This window comes from Pristiophorus japonicus, chromosome 4 (assembly GCF_044704955.1).
Source record: "Pristiophorus japonicus isolate sPriJap1 chromosome 4, sPriJap1.hap1, whole genome shotgun sequence".
Classification (NCBI taxonomy): Eukaryota; Metazoa; Chordata; class Chondrichthyes; family Pristiophoridae; genus Pristiophorus; species Pristiophorus japonicus.
Window position 1 is genome coordinate 140,664,936 of NC_091980.1, and position 13,515 is coordinate 140,678,450.

Genomic DNA, 13,515 nt, shown 5'->3' on the forward strand with positions numbered 1-13,515 from the left:
AAAATATATTAATTTCATCTTTGAAGTTTGCAATTCACTCCCAGCCTTAACAGGTTTTTGGGGGAGAGATTGCAGATGAGAAAGTAGACTTCATTTAATTAGCGCCTCCCACCTGACAAGCTTCCATGGTCTGCACCCCAGGTGGGTCTGATCAGAACTGGACACAGAACTCGAGGTGGGTCTGACCAGAACTGGACACAGAACTCAAGGTGGGACTGACCAGAACTGGACACAGTACTCGAGGTGGGTCTGACCAGAACTGGACACAGTGCTCAAGGTGGGTCTGACCAGAACTGGACACAGTACTCGAGGTGGGTCTGACCAGAACTGGACACATTACTCGAGGTGGGTCTGACCAGAACTGGACACATTACTCGAGGTGGGTCTGACCAGAACTGGACACGGTACTCGAGATGGGTCTGACCAGAACTGGACACAGTAGTCGAGGTGAGACTGACCAGAACTGGACGCAGTACTCGAGGTGGGTCTGACCAGAACTGGACACAGTAGTCGAGATGGGTCTGACCAGAGCCCTGTACAGTTTGATCCTGACATCCTCTGAATGGATTCTCCTGTTTTGGATTTTTGGTCCAACATTATTCTGTCTTTGTTGCTGCAGCTCTGCATTGGTTGGACATGTTTCATGTTGAGTTTATTGAGACTTGGAAACTCTGCTGCTTTGCTTTTTTCATCTATCTTTGCCCCTCCGATGGACCTTTAACTTTTTCTGTATATTTTTATTTTCCTCCCAGAGAGCTCATTCCCCTTCCTCTCTGCAGGGTTTATAAAGGTTATTTTTCCTCTTTATTCTAGTTTTAATTTGTTTGTTAGTCTATTTTGGGTCTGGTCTGAGCTGATCAGTTTTGGGTCTGTGTTTACTGAGCCCAGCTTGCTGTATTCTGGCTCCAGATTGTAAAACTACAATCTTGTTTTTCTGATTGTGGTTGGGAACTACTACTGCAGGCCTGAAGTGTTGTTCTTCAGCCAAAGTGAGTCATCAAAGTGAAACTAACGTTGTCACTTCCTACTGGTTTATCAGTATTTCACTTCCTGCTCTGGTTCCTCACTCTCTCCAGTGCTGTGTGAATTTGCTTCAGGAGCTGTAACAATGGAGCTCGGAGCTTTAGAGGCTGAATTAACCTGTGCCGTGTGTCTCCACGTATACCAGGATCCTGTGGGATTACCCTGCCAGCACAGTTTCTGTTTGAAATGTATTGAGGGAGTTTGGGCCCAGACAGTAGACCCAGCAGGGTTTGAGTGTCCGCAGTGTCGGCGGAAATTCAACCCCAGGCCCAGTCTCAAGAAAAACTTCACACTGTGTAATATCGTGGAAAATTACAACCACTCACAGCCTCCCGATGATCCAGCCCATGTCCTGTGTGATTACTGTGATGATAATCCATCTCCAGTTGTGAAGACGTGTCTGAAATGTGAAATATCACTTTGCTCCCTTCATTTAAAACCACATTTACAGAACAAGGCCTTCAATGGACATACTCTCATCGAGCCTGTGGCAGAATTTACTGACTGACAGTGTGTTGACCATAAGAAGTTCCTTGAGTTCTACTGTAAAGATGATGCAGAGTGTGTGTGTGGTTTCTGTATAATAGAGAAACATAAATCCCACACATTACTGAGCCTGGATCAGGCACACACAGCAATTAAGATGAGTGACACAATTCCTGATATTAAATACAGCGAGGGAGAGTTTTCCTGTTAATGACCAACATTAATTGGAACTGATTGCAGACAGTGCTGATTTAGCCCAGTGTTTTCTTGCTGTCCTGGGTCTGGGTTGATGACCGTTTGTTTTTTGTCTCTCAGATTTGCTGACTAATTTATTGTGCGGGCACCTTTTAAAAAAAACATTGTTTCTGGGATGTGGGCATCGCTGGCAAGGCCAGCATTTATTGCCCATCCTTAATTGTCCTTGATAAGGTGGTGGTGAGCCACCTTCTTGAACCGCTGCAGTCCTTGTGGTGAAGGTTTTCCCACAGTGCTGTTATGGAGGGAGTTCCAGGATTTTGACCCATGATGACGAAGGAATGGTGATATAATTCCAAGTCAGGATGGTGTGTGACTTGGAGGGGAACTTGGAGGTGGTGGTGTTCCCATGCTCCTGCTGCCCTTGCCCTTCTAGGTGGTATCGGTTGCAGGTTTTGGAGGTGCTGCCAAAGAAACCTTGGTAAGTTGCTGCAGTGCATCTTGTAGATGGTACACACTGCAGCCACAGTGCGCCGGTGATGGAGGGAGTGAATGTTTAAGGTGATGGATGGGCTGCCGATCAAGTGGGCTGCTTTGTCCTGGATGGTGTTGAGCTTCTTGAGTGTATTTGGAGCTGCACTCATCCAGGCAAGTAGAGAGTATTCCATCACACTCCTGACTTATGCCTTGTAGATGGTGGAAAGGCTTTGGGGAGTCAGGAGGTGAGACACTCGCTGCAGAATACCCAGCCTCTGACCTGCTCTTGTTGCCACAGTATTTATGTGGCTGGTCCAGTGAAGTTTCTGATCAATGGTGACCCCCAGGATGTTGATGGTGCGAGATTCGGAGATGGTAATACTGTTGAATGTTAAGGAGCGGTGGTTAGACTCTTGCTTGTTGGAGATAGTCATTGCCTGACACTTGTGCTTGCCACTTAGCGGCCCAAGCCTGAATGTTGTTCAGGTTTTGCTGCATGCGGACATAAACTACTCCATTATCTGAGCAATTGCGAATGGCACTAAACACTTTGCAATCATCAGTGAACATCCCCACTTCTGACCATATGATGGAGGGAAGGTCATTGATGAAGCAGCTGAAGGTTGGGTCTAGGACACTGCCCCGAGGAACTCCTGCAGTAATGTCTTGGGGCTGTGATGATTGACCTCCAACAACCACAACCATCTTCATTTGTGCTAGGTATGACTCCAGCCAGTGGAGAGTTTTCCTCCTGATTCCCATTGACTTCTGTTTTACGAGGGCTCCTTGGTACCATACTTGGTCAAATGCTGCCTTGATGTCAAGGACAGTCACTCTCACCTCACCTCTGGAATTCAGCTCTTTTGTCCATGTTTGGACCAAGGCTGTAATGAGGTCTGGGGCAGAGTGGTCCTAGCAGAACCCAAACTGGGTGTCACTGAGCATGTTATTGGTGAGTATGTGCCACTTGATCGCACTGTCAACAACACCTTCCATCACTTTGCTGATGATTGAGAGTAGACTGATGGGGCAATAATTGTCTAGATTGGGTTTGTCCTGCTTTTTATGGAGAGGACATAGCTGGGCAGTTTTCCACATTGTCAGGCAGATGCCAGTGTTGTAGCTGTACTGGAACAGTTTGGCTAGAGGCGTGGCTAGTTCTGGAGCAAAAGTCTTCACCATGACAGCCGGGATATTGTCGGGGCCCCTAGCCTTTGCTGTATCTAGTGTGCTGTTTCTTGATATCATATGGAGTGAATCGAATTGGCTGAAGAATGGATTCTCTGATGGTGGAACCTCAGGAGGAGGCCGATATGAATCATCCACTCAGCACTTCTGGCTGATGATGGTTGTAAATGCTTCAGCCTTGTTCTTTACACTCACGTGCTGGGCTCCGCCATCATTGAGGATGGGGATATTCATGGAGCCTCCTCCTCCTGTTAGTTGTTTAATGGTCCATCATCATTCACAACTGGATGTGGCATGACTACAGAGCTTTAACCTGATCCGAGAACCTGTGAGAACTGGCACTCCATGTAGAGCAGAGCATGTTGTAGCCCTGGGTAATGCTGGGGGATTCTGCCCCCTGAGCAGCAGGGAGAGGGCCATCACCGGTGGGGGGAGTGAGGGACACCCACGGGGGGAGACTCAGGGGCTGGGTGGATAAACTGTTCCTCACAACAAGAGGGAATTGCTGTTTGAGAACTGCTGGTGTGTCTGAGTCTGTCTCCCTTTCCCCTGGGCTGATTCTGGAAATGGAGGAGCTGAGTCCGTGTGAGAATGCAGCACACGCTGTGTCATTGTGAAAAGAAGCCGGTGTGTGTGTGGTCACTCAGTTTATACAGGGCAGGGAGCGCCTCGTTACTGAGAGCCACAGAAGGCAATATTTGTGCTCAGGGCCCAGATACTGAGATTCCCCCAAACCACTTTCACGCCACCCCAGTGGGCTCACTCACGGAACACAATCATTTCCCGGTTAAATTCCAGTTTCAATCCGTTTTAACGGTTTTCCAATTACCTTTAAAGGAAGAATGGGAGAGAGAAACTGAGAAGCTTCGGGGAGTCCAGCAGAATTGTTCCAGCAAACAGCGAGACTTGGGGAGATCAGAAGCTGAAATAAAGGTCGGGAAAAGTGGAGCTGGATTTAAAAAGGGTTTGTCTCCCCACTGAGTCAATGAACACATCAGAAACAGGCTTCCAAACCAGGCTGGTTGTGTTGGGGCTGAGTCACTGATTACACGGAGTTCCCGTGTGTTTGATGTGAGGGGAGCTGCTTAACTCTACCTGCCCCTCCCAGGGAATATTATTACATCACTTGGGCACTGGATTTACTGAGACACACACAGCCAGAGGCTGGCAGGTGAAGACTTGCCCTGAAGCCTATATCATATGAACATAGAAAGGAAGAGGAAGAAAAGCCCATTAGCCCCAGTGAGCCTGCCCCATGCAGACAGGGTTCAATCACACACACCACTGATCCACCCCGAACCATGTACTCACCTGTGAAAGGCAAACAGAGAGAGAATAAACACCTGCAGCCAATTCAGGACAAGCTCGGGGAAATTCCTCCCCAGCTCTCTTTTAAAAGGTGGTAGTGACTCCATGCCCACCACATGTTCTAAACTCAAGATTCAAGGTAACACTGGTTAAACTCTGTTTCCTCTCCCAGTAGACACCCCCACTGCCAGTAGACACCCCCACTGCTTGTCTATCTTTAACGGATGATCGAGTGGTGATCTAAACAAACTGTCCCGTCCCTGGAAAGTGCCGTGTGCTCAGGGTAACACTGTGTGGAAGGGCCGTTTGTAATGAGAATTGGTTTGGGTTTCAGACACGAATCAAGGAGCTGAAAGGAAAGCTATCGAAGAGCTTCTCTGAATGGAGGAGACAGCTGGAAGAAGATGAAGAATACGCACTGAAACTGATCGATGAGGAGGGGCTCCGAGCTCTCGCACAGATTAGAAACTGTTCTGAAGCATTAAACAAGAGGATGGAACAGATTACATTAATAGATGGAGAAACCCAGAGTCTGCTACAGAGGGACCCTCTCTCCTTTATTCAGGTACATCTTCAATATAAACAGGGCCATGGCTGGGGAATGGGGCCTTTCTGTGAGGCTGGTGTGAGGGCTGAATTGTTTGAAGATTGTTGCTGGGGCCCAGCATTGGTGCTGCCCCCTCAGCCCTGCCCTCGGAGTGTCGGTGCCCCCTCAGCCCTGCCCTCGGAGTGTCGCTGCCCCCTCAGCCCTGCCATCTGAGTGTTGGTGCCCCCTCAGCCCTGCTCTCGGAGTGTCGGTGCCCCCTCAGCCCTGCCCTCGGAGTGTCAGTGCCCCCTCAGCCCTGCCCTCGGAGTGTCGGTGCCCCCTCAGCCCTGCCCTCGGAGTGTCACTGCCCCTTCAGTCCTGCCCTCGGAGTGTCGGTGCCCCCTCAGCCCTGCCCTCGGAGTGTCGCTGCCCCCTCAGCCCTGCCCTCGGAGTGTCGCTGCCCCCTCAGCCCTGTCCTCGTAGTGTTAGTGCTGCCCCAGGATGGAGTGCAGTGAAATGTGGGATTATTCCCCATTCCTTTGACTGGCCCCACCTACTGTTACACACTGAACTCTTTACTCTCAATCCCAAATTCACGGTTTGTTTCCATTGGGTGTTGGTTTGTTCGTTGACTGATTTGATCTCCTCTCTTTATTCACAGAACTCGAAGCAGCTCCTTTCCAGGTAAGTCCCTCTCCATCACACAGTACCTGCTGCTGATAGGGAACCTTCACCTGTATCTGGGAGAAGAGTGAAAGTAGAATCACGGCTTGGAAACCTTCCCAGATAAGGAGCTTTCAAATGGTGGGAGTATTGAGTGATGTGTAACTGGGGTCTGAGGGGTTCTTGGCTCAGGCAGCCTGTGGGAAATGGCAGTGACATGGGCTGTTCCATCGGTGTGTCGAGCTTCTCAGGAAGCTGTTAGACAGGAAGTGAGAGAGAGAGAAAACTGCAGTGACCTGTATCTAACCGAGGCTTCCTAAAGGCTCCATGTGTGTCAGTGGAGGGTGCGACTGAGGGAGGCCGAAGGCTTCCTTGTGAGGCCTGGGGCTCTCCTGCTCCTCCGAGCTCACAAGCAGTGCTAAAAGGAGCAGATCTTTAGCACTTATCTTGGCCAGTCGACTCCTCCCGCCTCGGATCTGCTGCCGGGGAGCCGACAGCACAGGCCTCCCCCTGACCCACACTCACATTTCACCCACCGCCCCCATTATGTCCTCAGGCCCACACTTTCCATTGTTCATTAGGCCCGCCTGCCTTTCGCAGGAGCCTCGTCGATGGCCTGATTTATGTTTGTTAAAATTGGAATAGCTGGGAATGGGGTCGGGCTGGGGTCGGGTTACCCGATCGCAAGATTTTAACCCCCGACCCTCTCCCACCCATCGGGGACGCGGGGTTAAAATCGAGACATCTGTGAGGGAATCCCACTGACCCCAGGGCCCTGGGAGGCTGTTCCTTCTCCTCTCCTCACTTCACATGATTGTAGTGAGTGTGTTCCTGCAGAGAGCGGGGAACAGACTGGAGACCCTCGGGATAATAATAATGATCAATAATGGAAAGATGAGGCTCCAGTACAGAGAAACTGGACTGAACACAGATGGCTTTGAAAATCACAAACTGAGCTGAAGTGTCAGCAAACCAGGATCCCACTGTACGTGTGGAGATCAGTGTGAATGTAGGGAGACGACAAATACTGGGATTCTGCCATTTTCAGGATGGGTTGCTGCGGGGTGTCAGTACGAGCATTAGAAGGGGGGCAGCTTGTTGCATTGATCACTCGATCCCCTTTGGGTTTCTGATCTGAAAAGTCCCAACTGATAAAAACATTTTCTCCTCTTTCATTTCAGAGTGACGGAGACTCAGAGAGTCACAGACCCAGATGGCCCAGCGCTCACCCTAAACCTGTCCAATATATCGCAACTTATCCAGGAGAGGCTGAATGGATGGGAAAAGTATCACTCAGACATACTGGGAATCATCAGTAAGATCATACAGCTTTTCTCCAATATAAGGGACTGAGAGCAGGTGGGGTTAGTTGTGTTCAGACAGCTGGGAATATCCCGAACTTTAATATCAGCTCCCTGTGTCTGTGGATCAGGAGCCTGAGATTAATCCTCAGTCCCCAGTGACACCTGCTTTCAACATTCCTCACTGTAATGGGTCAGACTTACGCCGATGACGTGCTCCTCGCGGTAGAGGATCCCGCTGACCTGCGGAGGATGCGTGAGTGCCAGGAGATTTACTTGGCCGCATCCTCCGCCAGGATCAACTGGGAGAAATGTTCCGGACTCCTGGTGGGTCAGTGGCGGGTGGACTCCCTGCCGGAGGAGCTCAGGCCTTTTGCCTGGAGCACGACCCATCTCCTCTATCTGGGAGTCTACCTTAGCCCCGACGAGGAAGCCTGGCCGGCGAACTGGCAAGAGCTGGAGGCCAAGGTCGCCGCTCGCCTAGGGCGCTGGACAGGACTGCTCCGAGTGCTGTCCTACAGGGGTCGAGCGCTAGTCATAAACCAGCTGGTGGCCGCAATGTTGTGGTACCGGCTGGTCACTTTGACCCTGCCCCTGCGTTTGTCGCCAAGATACAGAAGAAACTGGTGGACTTCTTCTGGAACAACAGGAAACACTGGGTCTCTGCCGCGGTCTTGAGTCTCCCGCTTGGGGAGGGCGGTCAGTCGTTGGTGTGCGTCAGCACCCAGCTCGCGACTTTCTGTCTTCAGACCCTGCAGAGATACCTTTACGTCGAGCCCCCTCCTAGGTGGCGTGCGCTGGCGACGTATTTCTTTTGCCAGCAGCACGGCCTCAACTACGACACGCAGCTCCTGTTTGTGAGCTTGGGGGGCGTCAGGACCGCCTTCCAGGGGCTGCCTGTCTTTTACAAGGAACTCACCAGGGTCTGGAACAAAGTCTCCACCAAGCGCAGCTCTCCACCGGCTGGAGTGGCGGCTGTCCTGCAGGAGCCGCTGCTCGGGAATCCGTACCTCCACGACCGAGGTTTTAGGTGGCGGTCGGACGAGAGGGCTGTGGCTGGTGAGGTGACCAGGGTCAGGGACCTCGATGGCGGAGGAGCGGGCTGGATGGCGCCAGACACGCTGGCACAGCGCCTAAATTCGGCCGACGTCCGCCGCGCGGCCGATGCCATCGAGTCGCTAAAAACAGCTCTGGGCCCTGACTCCGTTAGGTGCATCGAGGAGGCTCAAGCACGTGGGGAAATCCCGTCCGAACTGACCACCGTCCGGACGGAATTCCTCATCGGCACCAAACCCCGGAACCTCCCTCGGGAGCCGGCGCCTCACAACTTGAGCCGCCTCGAGGAAATCCCCTCCGTGCCTTTCAGTTCCGTGCGGAGGGGTTTCCTGTACGGGCTGCTCCTGCACACTCTCAACTTTGCCATCCTCGCCTGCCGTCCGGACACGCCATGGCGTACCATCTTGCCGTCCGGAGGAGGCGGGGTTCCGCGATGGAGTGCACTCTACGCGGGAGACCTCCCACTATTTATCGGGGACTTGGCCTGGAGGGTGGTGCACGGAGCAGTATCGTGCAATAAATTTTTAAGCCGGTTCACGGGCTCCTAGGTCGCCTGCAATTTCTGCGGTCTGGAAGAGTCCGTGCTCCACATTTTTATTGAATGTACGATGTTGTAGCCCCTGTTTCATTATTTAAAGGGGCTGCTCCTGAAATTCTGGCTGCACTTCAGTCCCACACTCCTGATCTTTGGGCACCCTGTGCGGAGGGGAGCGGGTAGGTCCGAGGGCCTCCTCGTAGGACTGCTCCTGGGCATGGCCAAGGGTGTCATCAGCTGGTCCAGGCAGCGGGCGGTCGAGGGGGTCGTTCAGCCCGACTGCCTGCCTCTCTTCTGCGCCTACATCCGCGCCAGGGTGTCCTTGGAGATGGAGCACGCGGTGTCCACCGGTAAGCTCGCGGCCTTCCGCAAGAGGTGGGCGCCGGGGGGACTGGAGTGCATTGTCACCCCGGCAACCAAATTTCAATTTGATTTTATATGTTTTAAAGTTTAATTTGTTTTAATTGCCGGGTTTTTAGTGTCCTACTCTCTTTTTATAGGGGGCACTTGTAAATTATGGTTTTAGAGCCCAAAAGAAAACTACAAAAATACAAAAAAAAAGATTCTTGGGAAATGTTTGGAGTGTCCCCCAGATCGGGGGGGGGGGCACGATTTAATGTTTAATATTGTTTACTCCAAAAGAGTTGCAATGGGCCAGAGCTTCACCCACCACGGGCCAGGTAGGGGCGGGGTTACACACTGCCAATCAGAGTGGCCCTTAAAGGGACACCGGCACTCAATGGCTGTCAGTATTATTAAAGAGTTTAGTAAGAGATAGAAAGACTTGCATTTAGAGAGCACCTGTCAGAACCTCAGAAATCCCAAAGTGCTTTACAGACAATGGAGTTCTATTTTTAAGTATACTTACTGTTGTAATGTAGGAATATATAAGTATGGAATATATAACCCCCCCATCGAGCAATATGAAGGAGGTGGGACCTCGCTGTGTCACAATTCCCAATCATCGTGAGCTTTGTTTACAGGGCCAGCTTCCACCGAATACAGGGGCCCATCGACTGTAACTCCTCCCCCACACAGCTCCCCTGGGGCAGCCCCTGTCCCACGGATTGCCATCAAGCAGTCGACTGGGATCAGAGGGAGAACGGGAATATCCCAAGGTGTGTTTATAATCTGAAACGGGATCACACTGACTGGTAATATGGGGCTGGCACTGTCTGGGAAATACTGACACTCCGACCCTGCAGCTGTCAATCATTGATCTGAGTGGAATAACCCTGTCTGACCAATCTCTTCTCTCCTCTCTAGGGCAAATGGGCCTGGATCCAAAGACAGCAATCTGGGACTTGGTTCTGTCTGATGATCTGAGATCAGTAACTTGGACTGGACAGGAACAGCCCTACCCACCTCACCCAGAGAGGTTTAAAGACCATCCCCAAGTTCTCTCCTCCCAGAGCTTCTCCTCAGGATCCCATTCCTGGGATGTGGAGACTGATGGGGATGACTGGGGAATAGGGATTGTGTGTGGGAGTGTAGAGAGGGAGGGGGGAGGGTCTTTCCTTGGGAACAGCAGTAAATCCTGGGGTTTATGTTATTGTGGTGGTTATCTCTATGCCCGTCACAATTCCCGGTTCACTGATCTCCGACGGTTCCGGTCTGGGAGCAGGTTCCGGATTCAGTTGGACTACGAGGCTGGGACTGTGTCATTTCACCAGGTCACTGACTCACTGACACATTTACACACATTTCACACTACATTCACTGAATCCGTGTTTTCAGCATTTTATTGTGGGAACAAATCCCGAAAACTGTTAAATTAATCCCGCTATCGGAGACCCTGTGACGTCACGTCCGGGGTTGGGAATACCGTGACACCACTTCCGGTTTCGGGTGGCCTTCCTAAACGGGTCATTTGCGGGTTGGGGGTCATAGAAATGTAATTTCCAGAACTGTGGCTCTGATGATGTCACTTCTGGGTTGGCGGAGGTGGGTTGGAGTGCTGTCATTTCCTGTTCCCCTCTGACATGTCACTTCCGGGCCTGTCCCTCTGACAATGTCATTTCTGGGTCTGCCTTTCTGATGCTTTCAAGTCTGGTCCCACCGCCAATGACGTTATTTCCAGCGCCCTCTGATGATGTCATATCCGGGTCTCCCCCTCTGATGATGTCAGGAGCTTGGTGCCTTGCTGCTTTTAAGGATCCGTGGGGTCTTTGTGCTTTTCTCTGTAAAGGTCTGTCACTGACACTAAACACAGCTGCTTTTGATTAGTTTGCTGCAATTCGTAGAGTTACAATTGATTGTCCCCTTCAGTTGTAGAATTTTAGTACTTTTGTTTTATAATTGTACAGGTTTTAATCTCAGTGATAAATCGCAATAGTGATGAGCACATCTGCATTAATATCAGTCGGGAATTATACTAGTGACAGGCAGGACTGTATCAATCACAGTTATATTCTCCATATTAACTTGAGGTTTCAGGGAGTTTCTGTGAGCAATGTTCAGTCAGTGAAAGGGATTCCAGTCCGACAGAGTTTTCACTGATAAGGAGAGGCCACAAAACTCTCTCTGTTAGCTCCAGCCTTGAAAAGGCACCTGCCACAGATCTGGAAAATCTGGGAGTGAGTCAAGTTATGGGAAGTTATTCTTGTTAAAACTGGAGTTACTGCGACTAATTGGATGAGATAATACTTTGAAACACGTGGACCTTCACGTAGCGAGAGTGAAAGAAAGGGTTAAATAGAGGACAGTTAGAAGAGATACTTCAGAATTCGACAAGGTTTGACCAGCTGATCCCCTCGAGCTCGAAACCTGTGACCCGGTGAATTCTCCGGTCTTGTACCACAAGCGTCTCAAGCATATTGGTAATAATAGTTATCATTGTATATGTGTGATTATTGGTAATAATAGTTATCATTGTATATGGGTAATTATTGGTCATAATAGTTATCATTGTATATGTGTGATTATTGGTAATAATAGTTATCATTGTATATGGGTAATTATTGGTCATAATAGTTATCATTGTATATGTGTGATTATTGGTAATAATAGTTATCATTGTATATGTCTGATTATTGGTAATCATTTTATGCTTAATTCCTATGAAAGTCAATAAATGCCTTTGAACCCTATTACCACGTGGAATATCTGATTAATTTATATAAAGAACATCCATTCCCGAACAGTTGGCATCTCAAATCAAGAGGCATATTTGGGACATAGATTTTAGGATGGCGACCTGTAATTTACTGGGGATTTGCTGTGCTGTGTTGTGTTGACTTTAAGATATTGCTGAATTAAATTAGAGATATTGCGGTTAACTAACCTACCAAATTGTGAAAACCAGACTTTTATTGTGGCCATAGTGAAATCCTGGTTTTTATAAATTATGTGAAAAATCTCCGGGTACGGACATGAGATCATGGCACCAAAATTCATGATCCCGGGAAGGACCATGACTGTCCGTTTGTGGCGGCCATTCATCAAAATCAAATGGCCACTGCTTTGGGCTCAACTGCCCTGACTTAGATTGGGCCCGGGAGGTCTTGCATTGTTGTGGGCCACCTCCGACTCTCGTGGTGGTGTGGGGCTTGCGGCAGTAGCGACGCGCTAAAAGTGTGCACCGCTGTCGCTCTGCCCCCCAGACCCATTTTCAGCGTGAAAAAGCCGGCCCTTCAGCTGCCGGTGCCCCCGCCAGCTTTTAGGGCCGCTGCAGAGTGGCAGAGATCTCAGAGCCGTGGGAGCGGAGAGAGACAAGAAGGTAAGGTCCAAACCGGAGGATGGGTCGGAAGCTCCCGGAGTCCTCGAAGTAACAGCAGCTGAGTCGGTCTGACAGAGACGTCCGGTAAGGGATCATCTGGGGGAGATCCTGGAGCCAGCTCCGCATTGCACAGCAACAAGTCCAGGAGCCTCTTCAATGGGCCGGAGGAGTTCAGCCCAGAATCCACACTCAAGGGGAGGGGGAGAGAGGGAGGGAAGGAGAGAGAGAGGGAGAGAGAGGGAAAGGGAAAGAGAAAGTGAGAGGGTGAAATAGGGAGGGAGAGGAAGGGAGAGAGGGAGAGGGAGGGATGCAGAGGGAGGAATAGGGAAAGAGAGAGGGAGGGAGAGAGGGTGGGAGAGGGAGGGAAAGAACGAGGGAAGAGGAAGAGGAAAGAGAGGGTGTAAGAGTGAGGGGAGAGAAAGAGGAACAAAAGAGAAAGGAGAAAGAGATAGAAGTGAGGAAAGGGAATGAGAAATAGAATGAGAAAATGTGATTGGGAGAGAAATAGAGAAATAGGAATAGAGAAAAGGGGGAAAAAACTAGAGAGAGAGAGAAATAGAGATCCCGAGATTCACAGAGAGAAAACTGAAATCTCAATCCAGGGCTCATTCCGAGCGGTAACAAATGGGAATCTCTTCCACCTCCACCACCTCCAGGCTAGATCCAAGGCCGTCCCGTCCTCTGTCATCGAACTACAGGACGCAGACGGCGCTTGTGTCTGCGCACACTCGGAGGCCAAACTCCAAGCCATCATCAACATCTTCACCCAGGCGTACGAAAGCTGGGCCTTACACTAACCATCCATAAGACAAAGGTCCTCCACCAACCTGACACCGTGACACAGCACTGTCCCCGGTTATCAAAATCCACAGTGAGACCTTGGTCAAAGTGGACCATTTTCCATTCCTTGAGAGCCTACTGTCAGCGAGGGCAGTCATCGAAGACGAGGTCCAACACTGCCTCCAGTGTGCCAGCGCAGCCTTCGGTCACCTCAGGAAGAGAGTTTTTGAAGACCAGGAACTCAAATCTGACACCAAAC

The 13,515-nt window shown here is 50.4% G+C and overlaps 1 pseudogene; it reads left to right on the forward strand.

The window, feature by feature from the left end:
- The first annotated feature begins 1,108 nt into the window (after nucleotides 1-1,108).
- On the forward strand, nucleotides 1,109-10,536 carry LOC139262230 (E3 ubiquitin/ISG15 ligase TRIM25-like; annotated as a pseudogene).
- Nucleotides 10,537-13,515: the final 2,979 nt, after the last annotated feature.